Source organism: Callorhinus ursinus, unplaced genomic scaffold (assembly GCF_003265705.2).
Source record: "Callorhinus ursinus isolate GAN/ISIS: 27379988/994484 unplaced genomic scaffold, GSC_fseal_2.0 scaffold65, whole genome shotgun sequence".
NCBI classification, from domain to species: Eukaryota; Metazoa; Chordata; class Mammalia; order Carnivora; family Otariidae; genus Callorhinus; species Callorhinus ursinus.
In genome coordinates, this window is record NW_027397127.1 from 1,896,687 (window position 1) to 1,911,961 (window position 15,275).

General features: G+C 36.5%; 1 pseudogene; it reads left to right on the top strand.

The window, feature by feature from the left end:
• LOC112810192 (homeodomain-interacting protein kinase 2-like) overlaps positions 1-12,536 on the top strand; it is a 177,855-nt pseudogene extending 165,319 nt beyond the window's left edge.
• The last annotated feature ends 2,739 nt before the right edge of the window (positions 12,537-15,275 follow it).

Sequence of the window (15,275 nt, forward strand, 5' to 3'; positions counted from 1 at the left end):
GTTTTTCCTCTATATTTCCTTGAATGAAGTAAAGCTTTATCTGGACTCATTTGACAGTCCATAGGACTGCCTTCTACTCATTGATTTATAGATAAATTAATTTTTAAAGTCAATTCTGGGGGCATGTTGTTGTGCATAGTTTCTATCCCAAACTCACACTCAGCAGCTATTACTTAGTACGGTTCTGATGTTTGGAAATGAGATAATTTTCTTCCACTTTATCTGGTTTCCTGAGACATAGACTAATTGTTTACATGGCTCCCAGGACTCTTCCTCTCTCTGTGCTTCTCCTCCCTACCTGGCTCTCCCCACAACAAAACTTTATTTCTAGAAAATATATCCCTTTTTTCCTATGGTGGTATGTTTTTGTTCTTGATGTTTCTGGATGTTTTTAATGTACAAGAATAGCTGCCCCTGACTTCCTGGTTTCTTCCTGTCCTTTTAGAGAAAAATTATTTCATCAAGTGAAATCCAAGAGCTCATTGGACAAGACCTGAAGGCCTTTTCTTAATCCATATCCATATACTTTTCGGTAATGGAAATTCCTTCTAGAATCTAGCATTAGGTCAGTATTAGTTTTCAGTGGTGATGCAAGATTTAATAGGTGATGTGAGATTTATTATTAATCCATGCCTACATTTGGTATTTTAGCAGGAATATGGGGGAGTCTCAATCAAGGGTTACAAATCGGCATTAGTTTAAGCTAGAAATCATTTTTGGGTACTTCAGTGAATGTTTCATTTATTGTACCTGGTTTAATCCACAGTTCCTAATGGATAGAAAGTAGGTGTGGTCTATTTCTTTTCTTTCTTCCCCAACTTTATTGAGGAATAACTAAAAAATATAATTTTATATACTTAAAGTGTACAATGTGATGATTTGATATACATGTACATTATGAAATGTTTACCAACATCTATTAACCTATTCATCACTTTACATAGCTAACTTTTTTAAAATACATAGCTAACTCTTGTGTGCATGCATGTGTGTGTGTGTGTTGAGAATGCCTAAGACCTGATCAACAAGGAATGCAAATCAAAACTATAATGAGATATTACCTTACATCTGCTAGGATGACTATTATCGAAAAGAGAAGAAATAACAAGTACTGGAAAGAATGCGAAGGGAAGGGAACTCCAGTGCACTGTTGGTGGGAATATAAATTGGTGCAGCCCCTATGGAAATCAGTATGGAGGTTCCTCAAAAAACCAAAATTAGAACTACCATATGATCCAGCAATCCAACTCCTGGGTATATAACTGATGTAAACAAAATCAGTATCTCTAGGAGATATCTGCACTCCCATGTTCATTGCAGCATTACTCACAATAGCCAAGATATGGAAACAAACTTTCAGTGGATGAATGGATAAACAAAATATGGAATATATAAACAATGGCATATTATTCAGGCACAGGAAGGTAATCCTGCCATTTGTGATAACATGGATGAGACTGGAGGGCCTTATGCTAAGTGAAATAAGCCAGCAGAGGAAGACAAATACTGTATGATCTCACTTATACATGGAAGCTTTTAAAAAAAAGTGAAAGTCAATTTCATAGAAACAGAGAATATAACGGAGGCTGCCAGGGACTGAGGGGAGGGGGAGATGTGGAAATGTATATCAAATGGTATAAACTAGCAGTCAGAAGATGGATAATTTCTAAGGATTTAATGTATACCATGGTGACTATGGTTAATTATATGGTATTGTATACTTGAAATTTGCTAAGGCATATTCTATTAAGGCTCAGGACTTCCTATGAACCTACTCCTGTATTTATCACTGTCCTCAGTGCCTCCAATTACTTTTATCTCTAAGTTGTCCCAGTGGATTTTTTTTTTACCAGATATTAGATTCCATAAAGGATAGTTTTAACCAGAGTCCATTAAAATTATTAAAAAAGAAAAGTACTATTTTCTTTTTATCTTATACAGAAGCAAAGCATTGGTTCACAAACACTTCTGTCTAAAGGTAATTTCTCATCTCATATCTCAGGTTTGTATTGGAAAGCCCATGATATATTATCTAGGTTTACAGCCTGAAACAATCTAAACTACTCTTTAAGTGTCTCAGAGTGCCTAGGGACAGGCACCAGCAGCAACTTCAGGTTGTACTTTGTTTTAGAAAAATCGAAAAATAACAGTATTTGGTAACTTACTGAATAAAAAATTAAAATTTATATTCTACATAGTATTTATATTCAATAGAGCAACTAATTCTTGTAATTACAGAGTGTTTATCAATTCCAAATAATATCAAGCAACACTTTAAGATAATGAATATCACATATGATGTGTTAAATAATGACTTGCAAGTATTCTTCATTTTACTGCCAGAAATGAAATTAAAAGAACTTTGCATTTATAATTTGTTTAGCTATGGGCAGTCATATTAAAATATAAAAGGATTATTTTCTTTTAGAAAATAGAGTTTGTACATAAATTAAAATTAAAATTAATTCCTGATTATTTAGCTATTTATTAAAAGCATTGAATTAAATGTCAATGAAAAACTAATGTATGGTGTCATTTCTCACTACTTTGAACAAGAAAGAATTTGTATTCCATAATCACCTTAACAATTTTAATAGCCTCAAATATAAAAGTGAAAGTCTAGGATAATACACAGAAGAGGAAAGACATCATACACTTATTTTACTCCTCTAAAACTGAGACTCATATGAATTAATTATAAAATAAAACTAATAAAGGTATCACAACTATCTTTTAATAATAGTCCTGAGAGAAATGAATTCAAAACTAATGGGATAGAAATTCAGTTGTGCAATCTTAGGTCCTTTAAATATTAAATAATTGCACAATTTTACCTCATAGATGCCATTAATGTAAGGTTGGATCTGTTACAAAAATACCTAAGAAGGGCATGTCCTTTATAACAGAATCTGTTGTGTGCCAATTCAGTTTCTCTAATATTAGGTTTCACATATGTGACTTCTTGCTTAAGTTGGAACAGATCCCAATCAGTTTTACATCCTACCACCTCCTACTCTCCATTCCTAAAAACCTATCAAGTGAGAATCTTCTCAGATACAAGGGATCGTTTTTCTGTCATTTAAGTTGTCTCAATCTGAGATTTTGCCAAATGGTAAAACCTTTAGGGAAGTCTCTCTTTGGGTCTGAGAATGTATGAATTGTACAGGCAAAAAAAGTTTTTAAGTCCTTGTTGGACTCCTAGCCATATCTTCATCACCTTGGTTAGCTCTAAAATCCATTCATACAGGAAATATACCTTTGGTTCAATGGCACCTGTAAACCCAAAGGAGGTCATCTTTAGCTAAGATAAACCAAATCATTTTCTTTTTAAATCGTTTTACTGAAGCACTAGTAATGTAGAAGTACCATAATTATGATTCTAAAAACCAAGAAGAGAAAGCAGAGAACAGTTGAACAGTGTTGCCTTGGGAAAGAGAAATGTGGGCTCAGGTCCTTACTCCATTGCTTACTAATCATGGGACCTTGGGCAATTTTCATTCCCTATCTTAGTCTTAATTTCCTCATCTGTAAAGTTGGGGCACCAGTACCTGCCTCATGTGACATGAGGTTGCAATGAAATGGCACACTTGAAATGATATGGGTCATAGTTGGCATTTAATAAAGCTCCTTTCCTTAATAGCCACACAACTCTGTGAGGGATGGAAAACAATGTCCTGGTAACAATAGGAAATTTAGAAAATGGACTAGATGGGTCAGGGTTTATCTTTGGTACTTTGCCTCCTTCCATGTTTCTTTCAGACTTCTCTAAGATCATGGAAACAATGTTTTGGTCATCATTTCTCCTCTAGTGATTTCTATGCCAGCCATAATAAACTCCTTTCAGCTTCTCAAATCTTTTATGCTCTCAAGGTCTCAACCCATGTTCTTTCCTCCACTTGGAATACACATCACCCAACTCTTTACTCATCTTTTAGGTCTTTCTTTAGTAAATCTCCAATGAGTCCCTAAATTAGTGTTTGATGTCCTTTCTGGTATTCCCATAGCATATATGTCCTCTATTGTAATATTAACATTCTCTGTTTTAATTGCTTGTTTACTCGTCTAGATCTTCCTCTATGATGTAAATGCCATGAGGGCCAAGATTATATCTACTGTGCCTAGCACAGTAAATAAGTGACTAATAAGTGACAGTTTCTCACTTGGGCCATTTGTCAGAGGACTGTGAAAGGCACCCTACTGTCTGTCCAAGTTTACCCAGCTGAACTTGTTAAATTAGCCGATATTTCTTTCCTAATATCCTCCCCATTTCATGAGCAATTCATATGATCCACTTGTTTCTGTTTTTCAGATTCATCACATACAAGTCAGTAGCATTATTAATAAGGTACACCCTGCCCTTGAATTTTGGGGAAATAGGTTGAACTAAGTTATCTTATTATGACAATTTGAGAAGAGACCACACAAAATGGAAAGAACAATGGATTAGGAGCTACAGATCCCAAGTACTAGTCTTCCCTTTCTAATCCTTTAACCCTGTAATCTTAGTTGTCTTGTTGGCTCTCTGAATCTCAGTTTCCTCATCTGTAATCAATCATATCAGTTCTAATTATTTCACAGGGTCATTGAAAGGGTCAAATGAGGGGCACCTGGGTGGCTCAGTTGGCTAGGCATCTGCCTTCAGCTCAGGGCATGATGCCAGGGTCCTGGGATCGAGCCCCGTATTGGGCTCCCTGCTCATTGGGAGTCTGTATCTTCCTCTCCCTCTGCCCTCCCCCACTCGTGCTCACTCGGTCTCTCTCTCTTTCTCTCTCTCTCAAATAAATAAATAAATAATCTTTAAAAAGGGGCAAATGACAAGAGATGGGTCAAAAAAGGTTCAAATTGACAAGCAATTTGAAAATGCACAATTTTATAATTCAGTGAATCTTGAGAAAATGACTGTCTCATCCAGAACTTAGAAACTTTGCAATATAAGAAAAAGTAAATGTTACTGTCTTTTGTAAAATATCCCACTGCATAGAACAGCCCATATTTAAAAATATACTAAGAGGTACCAGTGATGTTTGTTCAATTTTATAAATCATATATTACAATTCATTTATAAAATGGTATAGCAATCTTTCTCCAATAAAGTTTTTGAATTTATTGCATTAGTATTATTCGTGTGAATAAAAAATGTATATGGAAACCACATTAATGTATATTTAAAAATTGAAACTTTTAAATTAAATAATAAAATATATCTTGACATGAAAACTTGAACATTCAAACTCTAAGTTATTCACAAAATATACCATATGGTTTTCCAGTCTTTTAAACTAAAACACCTAGTAGAATATTATTTTAAAAATATGGTTTATCATTCTGTTAAAAACATACTTTCTATGAGGATGACTTTTGCAGACACGCTTAAAAATCTGACTTTTGCCCCTTAGTCAGAAAGTATCAAACTCCCATGAGATGTTTTTCCATACCACAGACCTACATTTCTTTTTATGAGACTCCTTGAATCTAACTTCAGCCCCTTAAATTATCAGTACACATTTGATTTGTAGAATTATGAAAAAACTCACCAGTGTTATTAATTTCAAAGGGAAAATGATGAGTTTTAATTCCTACTCAGAATCTAACTACCCCATGCAGAAAGAAATTGGTAATTCTTAAAGCTAAGCTTTCTTAAATTTAATTTCATGCATCCCTGACACCAGCTCAAATAGCATCAGATTCTAAATGAGGTTTTTTGTTTTGTTTTGTTTTGTTTTGTTTTTTCATTTGCTCAGCAATCTTTATTCAGTTCTGGGGGGAATGCCTCCCTTCCCATGCTCCTGTTCCTCCTGCCCCTCCCACCCCAGGGCTCTGTGGGATTCAGTGTCCTCCTCTGTTAAGGGTAGGTCCTGGGACCCAGAGGCCTAGTCTGGAGAATATTCAGGACAGTTGGTCCCTCAAATGAGGTTTGAAATATGTACAAAAATTCCCACATTTGTTGTTTTCTACAAAAGTACACTCTATCTCTAGCACCCAGGTATTTTCAAGGAAGTCAAGCTCAAAAACATCCTCCAGGCTTTTTTGCCCTCAAAACATATAACAACACCCTCTATGGATGAAGCGGTCCATATGCCCTAAAGAAAGTGTCCCTTAGTGAAAGGGTCTTCAAAAGTTTTTTGGGGGAATGAATGAAGTTTTGAATAGAGCTGTCTAATTTTCATAGGCCCAATAGAAAATTGCCTCCAAGATATGAAAGGAAAACCATGAACAAAAGACACTTGACTCTAAGTATTTTCCAAATTAGACATAAAATTTCCTGAAATGTCCATATTATTCACTGCTTTGAGTTAAAATTACATGCTCTTCTCAAGACACTTCTCACCTTATTACCTATGCCTACTGTGATGGCAGCCTTCTTGTTCTTTCTACAGTCTTTGTGTGTCAGTTTCATTGCTTAGAATTCTCTCTGCTACCTCGTCTGAGCAAATCCTATAAATTTCCTCTTCCTCTGTGATGATCCACAAACAAGGCATGGAAAACCACCAGAAAGGTTATTCAAGAGAGTGTAGCATAGTTTAGAAGATAGGACTTTCTGTAATACATAGACCAGACAAGCCTGTGACTAAGGAATGTGGAGATTATAGCATGGCACTGATAGGGCCACTTTGGGATTAGAGACTACTCAGGTCTGACGGGGCTATTATGTAAGTAGAATGGACGGCGAATAAAGATACCATGGGAGGGGCAGCATAGCCCTGGAAAAAGAGGTATTTGACAAAGAAGAAAAACTTCCTCAAATCTAGAAATCTTCCCCATGGATAAACAGATAAGGAAAAGGTAATGAATGTGTAATTGGAGAGACTTAAAAGGAAAAGGGTTTTCAAGACAATTTTTTTTCTTCTTTATAATTTGTACTTGTCCTCCAGATCAAAGTCCTCCCCAAAATACCGACACTATTGTGTGATAATAGCAAGAGCTTTAAGGTAAATCAGGTCGTGATAAGGAAATTGCATCATAGAATAATAGCTTACCTAAAAGGTTTTTTTTTTTTTCTGTGTCTTTGGCTAGATTAAGTGGAGAGAAAATGTTCAAACACAACAAATTATTTCTTTGACATTTTGCCAAATTAACTGATTTATTTACTAAATCTCTCAGTTTTCAACTAGCTATTCTGGTGTTATATCAACGCATGTAAGCTGATTGCTCTGTTGGGGTAAATCATGTCATGATTGTGGACTGTCCAAAAGTTACTTTGCTTTTAAGGAACTCATTCCCTGGAAATAGTAACTAGAGCCAAATAAGTCTAGATGCTGTGTGATTGTGAAATTAAACTGAGTGTTTAAAAAAATCATAGAAATATCAAGTTTCAAAAGTTATCTGACCTAACACTTTTAAAAGGGATTTGCAAAATCTACATTTTATGGAAAAAATTATGTACGGGATTACATATTTAATTAGATAGGTTGGCTTTCCTTGTCAGTAGGTTAATAACAGTACAAATGTTTAATTCTACAAACTTGAAATACAGGACAGTAAAAATCCAAAAACCACATACAACATCAAAATATTAATAACTATTAATAGGCCAATATTAAGGAAATGAACAGAATAATTTACTTGTATAAAGGTTTGTCCTAAATTACATGCAAAACTTTGGTTCATTTATTGCGCAGGAATCCTTCTCTATTGACTTCTGCTTTCTACAGGGCTAGTTTAATTAACCTAAGGTGACTGACTGCTGGTTTGCTAAGGATGGATGGCTTTTGTGGGACATCAGAGCGTCTGTGCTAAAACAAGCAAACCTGCCCAATTCCTGTGGTTAGGCACCAGTTCATGATTTTAACACAAAATATATATGTAACCACTTAATCACCCTCACAGGATGAAATTCTCATGACATATGGACCAAAATTTTATTCTAGATATAAGTCACCATCATTATATTCCAAGATATCTGTATAAGGAACAAGTGACTTAATCATTGTTAGAATTCTGTGAGTGCATCAAGTTGAAACAATATTAACTTTGATGCTAAACAGAGTTTGAAATCTAACTCTAGCACTCATTAGCTAGGTGACTTGAGTAAAATAATTTAACTCCACGATCTTCAGTTTCTAAATCTATAAAGTAGAATGGTACTACCTTACCTCATAAGGTCGGTGCTTATAAAAGCAAGGTGACACATAGTAAAGTTTTAAAAATCATTTCATTTTCATCCACTTTATTAGAGATACCAGAATGGAGAAAGAAATAAATGGTTTCTTCCTTCTCAAAAATTCAGTGATTATTTCAGAAGGTTTAATCCCTACTAGTGACTCTGGAAGATATTAGTCAGGGTACTCCACAGAGAAGAGAATAAAACACACACACACACACACACACACACACACACACACACACACAAGCACACGTGCGTTTTTAAGGAACTGGCTCACATGGTTGTGGAGGTTGGCAAGTTGAAGTTCAAAATCTGCAGGATAGGTCAGAAGGCTGGACACCCAGAGAAAAGTTGCAGTTTGAGTCTGAAGTCAATCTGCTGGCAGAATTCCTTTTTCTTTCTGGGAGGCCAGTCTTTATCTATTAAAGCCTTCAACTGACTGGATGAGACCCACCCCCATTATGGAGGTTAATTCGCTTTAATCAAAGTCTACAGATTTAAGTGTTAATCCCATTTAAAAATACCTTCACAGAAACATCTAAGACAATGCTTGGCCAAATATTTAGGTTCTGTAGCCTAGCCAAGTTGACACATAAAATTAACCATCACATGGGGAGAATGTAATCCATATCTCCTAGGCTAAATTTATGGCGTTAATAGAGATTTTTCATTTCCTTGCATTAGGTTTTGGGGTATTAGCATTCTTTGGCTGTATACAAAAGATCTGAGGTTAATAAAAACTGAGTTAATCAAATATTGAAAATACTGGGGAAGCTTAGAGCCTAAAGTGGAGCTCTAGGCAGCTCAGGAACTGGAGCTAGTTCCTCCAGGTGAAGCATGTATCCTTCAAGCAAATTTTTAAGAAGTAATGGCTGTAAATTTCCAGTATATTGGCACAACTGGAGTCCATTCAAGGCATCTGGTGGTTAACCAACTAGAGTCAGGAATGTAGAGAATTGAGTATTAATTCCAACATAATATTATAACAAATAGTCAAATATGTGGTTATTAAAACTATAGTATAGCATCCAGAGTGTAGTACAATGGAACTGGTTTGACAAGAGCCAATACCGAAGATAATGATAAGGACTAGAAATATTTTCACAGTAGACCTCAAGTTTGATGCCTCTTTTATAGCCACCCTTGGACCTCATCAACTTGGCTAGCGGACAAAACAGCATCAAACCAGGGAAGTTAATACGGCCAGAAAAAGGGATAATAGGAAAGTCAAGATATCATTATGTGGAAAAACAGGCACACAATTTTGGAGGTAACAGGCTGAAAAGAGCTAGTAGAAAATAATGTGGTAGTTCAAAATGGATTAAAAAGACAGTATCTTTAAATTACTACTTGCAACATTTTTGGCAATACTATATGAATTTGACAAAATGCTTGTTATAACTGAGATTTTGTCCTTCACTAGAACCATCATCGTTCATAAGAAAGATAATGTGCATTAGATCAAATTATTCCAACTGAGCAAGATGTTAAATGTCACTTCAGGTAATGAGATAAATGAAGGAAATTTGTAATAAGTGGAACAGTCTCCTGGGAACTTACTACACTCTGGAGAATTTTAATCTTCTTTCATAGTAAAGGTTAACAAACATTCAGATAACTCCTACTTGTACTTGTCACTTAAAAAGTATTCTTCTTGCCAAGAGTTCAAGGCAGTGGTATATTTGCTCCATTTCAGAGGGTACAGGGTGTCCTTTGTGGGAATGATAATTTCATCAATATCATCAAGAGCAAACATTTACTGAGCACTTTGTAGTTGTAGAGCAGTGGGCTAAATGCTTGGAACACAGAAAGGCATAAGACATAATCCTTTTCCGACAAGAGAAAGTTTCATTGTAGTACAACCTAGAGTGTGTATGTATGTATGTATGTATGTATTTAGAATATAGGTTTCTAATAAAATGTGGACCCTTTCCATTTGAATAAGAAGTATTTAAGCCAGATAAGATTACATACTATTCAAGACAACGGAGATAATTTAAAAGCTACTTACTCAATACCTCTTACTATTCCACTGTTTTTCAGCAGCTACAATTCTAGATCTATATCTACTTGAGGGAAACAATGGGGGTTGTGGTCTGTAGTGTTCTCCAACATCACTTCTGACACCAAACACGTGGGGGTTTTCCCCCCATGCTAACCAGTTCTTCACGCTCCACCAACTGGATGTCTTACAATTCAATTCAATTCTGACAATAATTAACCAGAGTTAGCATAGACCCCACAGGTCATGGGCTCAGTCTCACAGGACTGCCCCAAATTCAGGTGCCAGTTGTAAGTTCCACATTGCCACTTGTACCTGTGACCTACCAGCTATAAATTCAGGGAGTTCCCATAAGCCCCTCCTCAGGTTCAATAATTTGATAGAATAGCCCACAGAACTCACAAAAATACTTTACTTACTATTGCCAGTTTATAATAAAGGATACAAATGAAAGGCCAGATGAAGAGGTACATAGGGTGAGGTCCACAAGGGTCCTGAGTGCAAGAGCTTCTGTCACCATGAGTTGGGTGTGCCACTCTCAAATACACTGATGTGTTTACTAATTTGGAAGCCCTTTAAGTCCTATCAGTCAGGGGTTTTTACGGAGGTCCCATTTCATAGACATGATTGATTAAATCATTGACCACTGGTGATTGAATTTAATCTCTACCCCCTCTCCCCTGCCTGGAAGCCCAGGGATGTGGGATGGGGTGGAAAGTCCCAAAGCTCTAATCACATGTTTCTCTGACAAACATCCCCATCTGAAAGCTATCCAGAGGCTCACCAAGAGTCTCTTTATTAGCATAAATTTAGGTATGGTTGAAAGGGGCTTGTTATAAATAACAAAAGATATTCCTATCACCTTCATCACTCAATCCAAGTGTTTTAGGAACTCTGTGTCAGGAACTGGGGACAAAACCAAGTATCAACTTCTTATTGAATCACAAGTGGTAAAGAAAGCTGGGGCTTAGATGAAAGCTTACTGAAACAATGACCTTTCAAAAATGTTATGATTAATTAAATCCTCTATCTTTTCATGTTAGTCAAAATGGTAGGCAAAGTTTCTTAGAAACTCAGTGCATTAAAAACCTCATTAGTCATGGATATAAGTGTTCACTCTGTGTTAAGTAAAATATTTTTTCTAGAATTTCCAAATTGTCATCTGTTATCCTTATGCAAAATTTAATTTTAAAATCTAGAATGTGAACATCATTAAGGTCACTGCAAAAAAAAATGAGAAAAGTCCCAGAAAATCAAAAGAAATGCCCCATTTTGTTATACTAATGGCAACTGAAAGGGAGGTAATATACCCAGTGGGTATGATTCTTCATTGTGATAATTGATACCTCTTTAGTAAGAAATAAAAGTCAAACAAATATCTAATCCACTTCACAATTACACTATTAAATATGAAGGGAGAAAGGAGTGCAGATATTTACTTTTAATATCTTGCTCCAACATGGATCCCAGTAGGTTAGTTTCATATACCCTGCAAAATACTTAAGCCCTCATCCCCCTGTTATTAAACATCATAAAAAGGCATAGATTTTCCAGTTCCAGGAAAAGATACTGCTCACTTTCCCCTGCTCTTCCCCTCTAAATACAACTACATGCTCTGGAAATAATTCAATAGACCATCATAAAAGGATCTTGAAGGATGAAAAGAAAAAGGCAGACTGGCTAGAAACCTCAGTACTTGAAGAATTTGGCTTTTCCTTTTTATCTCCCATATATTCCAGACAGGGCTCTAGAGAGGGCTGTAGTACAGAATATCCAATGAGCACGGAAGAAAAACAAAAGAAAACAAGAAAATCCTGATATCTCTGGCCAAAGGACTCCAAACAGGCAGCCCAGCAAAGACCTAGTGGAGCAATCCATCCATACCCTATATTCAAGGCAGTGCACAGCCTAATCTATCACAGCAGCAGCAACAGCATTATTCCTGCCCAACAACCAGGACGGCATCAGCCAGATCTAAAGAGCAGCCGCAGGAGATGTGGGGTCCAACGTGGACATACTGACGAGTTCACACCTGGAGTAGCCTCAGCCAACCATAGGAGTAGCAGCAATGGCAGTGTCTATGGTACACTGAGGCAAGTGGCTTTTTCTGCAATAGTGGGAGTGCCAAGAGTTCCCCGTCTAACACCCAGGGCAGTAATGGCCAGATCTTCTGTAGCAGCAGCATTAACAGAGCCCGGTAAAAAACCCATCTCACACAGCACATCCAGAGTGGGAGCCCAACCCACCACAGAAGAGCAGCAGCAGGATCCCTTTCCTAAACCCAGAGAAGCAGCAGCCTTGTCTTCCACAATAGGAGTACGGCACCAGTCAGGGACTCATTCACCACTCCCCACCCAAATCAATGATAGCCCAATCTGCTATAGCAGCAAGCACATGAGGGTCCCTGTCACATCACTGAGAAAGCAGTGACACTGATCCTACAGAGTGGAAGCAACCAAAACCTAGAGTTTCCTGAACTTCACACTAAATGACATTGGGAAGCCTAGGCAGCACATGCAGGAATTGAGCAGGAGCTCCAGTGGAACCAGAAGCAGAAAGGCAATCAGAATAGAATTCCAAGGCTCTGAAAATTATGATTTGAACTACAGCTCACAAAAGTAGGCAACAACCTACAGGCAAAACCTAAACAGGATGACTGCCTGCTGAAATAGAAGGTTTAAATGGGATCAAGAGTCTCCAGACATACTACACAAAATGTCCGGGATACAACTGTAAATCGTTAGTCATACAAAACAAACAAACAAAAAACACTACTTGAATGAGAAGAGACAATCAACTGACACCAGTACTCCAATGAAACAGATGTTGAGATTGTCTGACAAAGATTTTAAAGCAGGCATTATAAATATATTTTTAGAAATAACTACAAATTCTCTTGAAACAAACGGAAAAAACTGAAAGTTCGAAGAAATACAGGTTATCAAAAAAGAGCCAATTGGAAACTATAGAACCTAAAAAATAAAAAATCTCACTGGATACGCTCAATAGTAAAATGGATATGACAGAAAATAAAATTAGAGAACTGGCGGACTGATAAACAGTATTTACACATTCTGAGCAACAGAATGTCAAGACATTTTAAAGAGAAGATAGGGCTTGAATAAGCCCTTAGTTCATGGGCAGAGCTCAGCTAATCAGGAGAGATAGGCATAAGGCATTCTGGGTAATAGGAATTTGGGGTACAAAGGTGTAGAGATAAGACTGAAGAGAAGTATCAGCTGGTAGAAGTTATGAAGAGATAAATGTAAGCTCAGTTATAAGAAGTACTTTTCTTAAACAGGGCTTTCCAAAAGTAAAACAGAGTACCCTGAGATGAAAATGACTATCTCAAAAAGATATTTATACTCCTATGTTCATTGCAGCATTATTTACAATAGCCAAGAAATGGAAACAACCTAAGTGTCCATCAATGGATGAATGGGCACAGAAAATGTGACATCCACATATATATGTGTATATATATATATATATACACACATATATATATGCATATATATGATGGAATATTATTCTGCCACAAAAAGAAGGAAGTCCTGCCATTTGCAACAACATGGATGGAACTTGAGGGCATTATGCTAAGTGAAATAAGTCAATAAGTCAGACAGAGAAGGAAATACTCTATGCTCTCACTTAAATGCCAAATTTAAGAAATCCAAATTCATAGAAATAGAGAGTAGAATGGTGGCTTCCAGGGTCTGGGGGGCAGTGGGGGAAATGGAGAGATGTTAGTCAAAGGCTATAAGAAGAATAAGTTCTGGGTGCCTGGGTGGCTCAGTTGGTTAAGCGACTGCCTTCGGCTCAGGTCATGGTCCTGGAGGCCTGGGATCGAGTCCCACATCGGGCTCCCTGCACAGCAGGGAGTCTGCTTCTCCCTCTGACTCTCTTCCCTCTCGTGCTCTCTATCTCTCATTCTCTCTCTCTCTCAAGTAAATAAATAAAAAAAAAATCTTTAAAAAAAATATAAAAAAGAAGAAGAAGTTCTAAGGATCTAATATACAGCATGATAACTATAACTAACAATATTTTATTATATACTTTATTGTTAACAGAGTGGATCTTAAATGCTGTCACCACACAAAAATGCTAATTATGTGGGGGAATGGAGGTGATAACTAACCTTATTGTGGTAATCATTTTGCAATACATACGTGTACCAAATCACATTGCACACCTTAAACTTACATATGCTATATATCTCAACAAAGCTGGAAAAAAAAGTAGACATGATGATATTGAAGAGCCTAGTTAAGCACATCTGTTTGATGGGATATTATATAGTCATCAATAGGAATGAAGTATATCCATCTGAGCTATATGGACAAGTATACAAGCTGTGTTAAGTGAAAAATAAAAGGTGCAGAACTTAGTATAATTGTATTTGTAGAAGTTAGAAAACATTTATAGATACCTATATACACTGGAATATACTTTTTTCTTAAAGAAATGATAATAAATGCTTAATAAGAATTAATTCTCAGGGGAAGAATTAGTGGTTAGGAGTTACTGTACTTTTCATTGTGTAATTTTTTGCATTTTATATATTTAAACATACGTCTTTTTTGTCAAAAGGGGGTAGACTTTCTGCCTTAATTATACTTCCTCTAAAAAAAAAAAAAAAAAAAAACCTCAACAGAGTTTTAGTGCAGTTGCCTTTTTTATCAACCATGTCACATAGTTGAACCAGAGTGGGTCAGAATGTTCAGGTCTTTTCTGCCCAATATTCCATAAGTATTTTGTGGCTGACAGTTAATTAACTGAGCAAAAAGAATGAGAGAGGCAATATGCAAAGGCAACCACTGTAAAGATTTTCAGATACAGTTTTCTTCCCTTCAGAAACCTATGTATTTATGTCTCTCTATAAAAATTTCCAATAGAACATAGGAGACTTTTTTTGTGTCTAGTGAGGACCTGAAGAACCAGCACAAGTCAGTATAGGGTAGGAAACTACTGCAGTGGTATACGCAAGAGATGATGGCAGTTTGGATTAGGCTGAGGGCAGAAGTGGATAGACATGAAGAGACTTTGCGTGTTTTTGGAAGTGGAACTGGCAGGTTTTGGTGATAAAAGGCCTGTAGTTAATAATGAGGAGGGAATAAAAACTGTGAGTGGAATTGCAGACAAAGATGGGAGAAAGTTGATAGGCCTCTA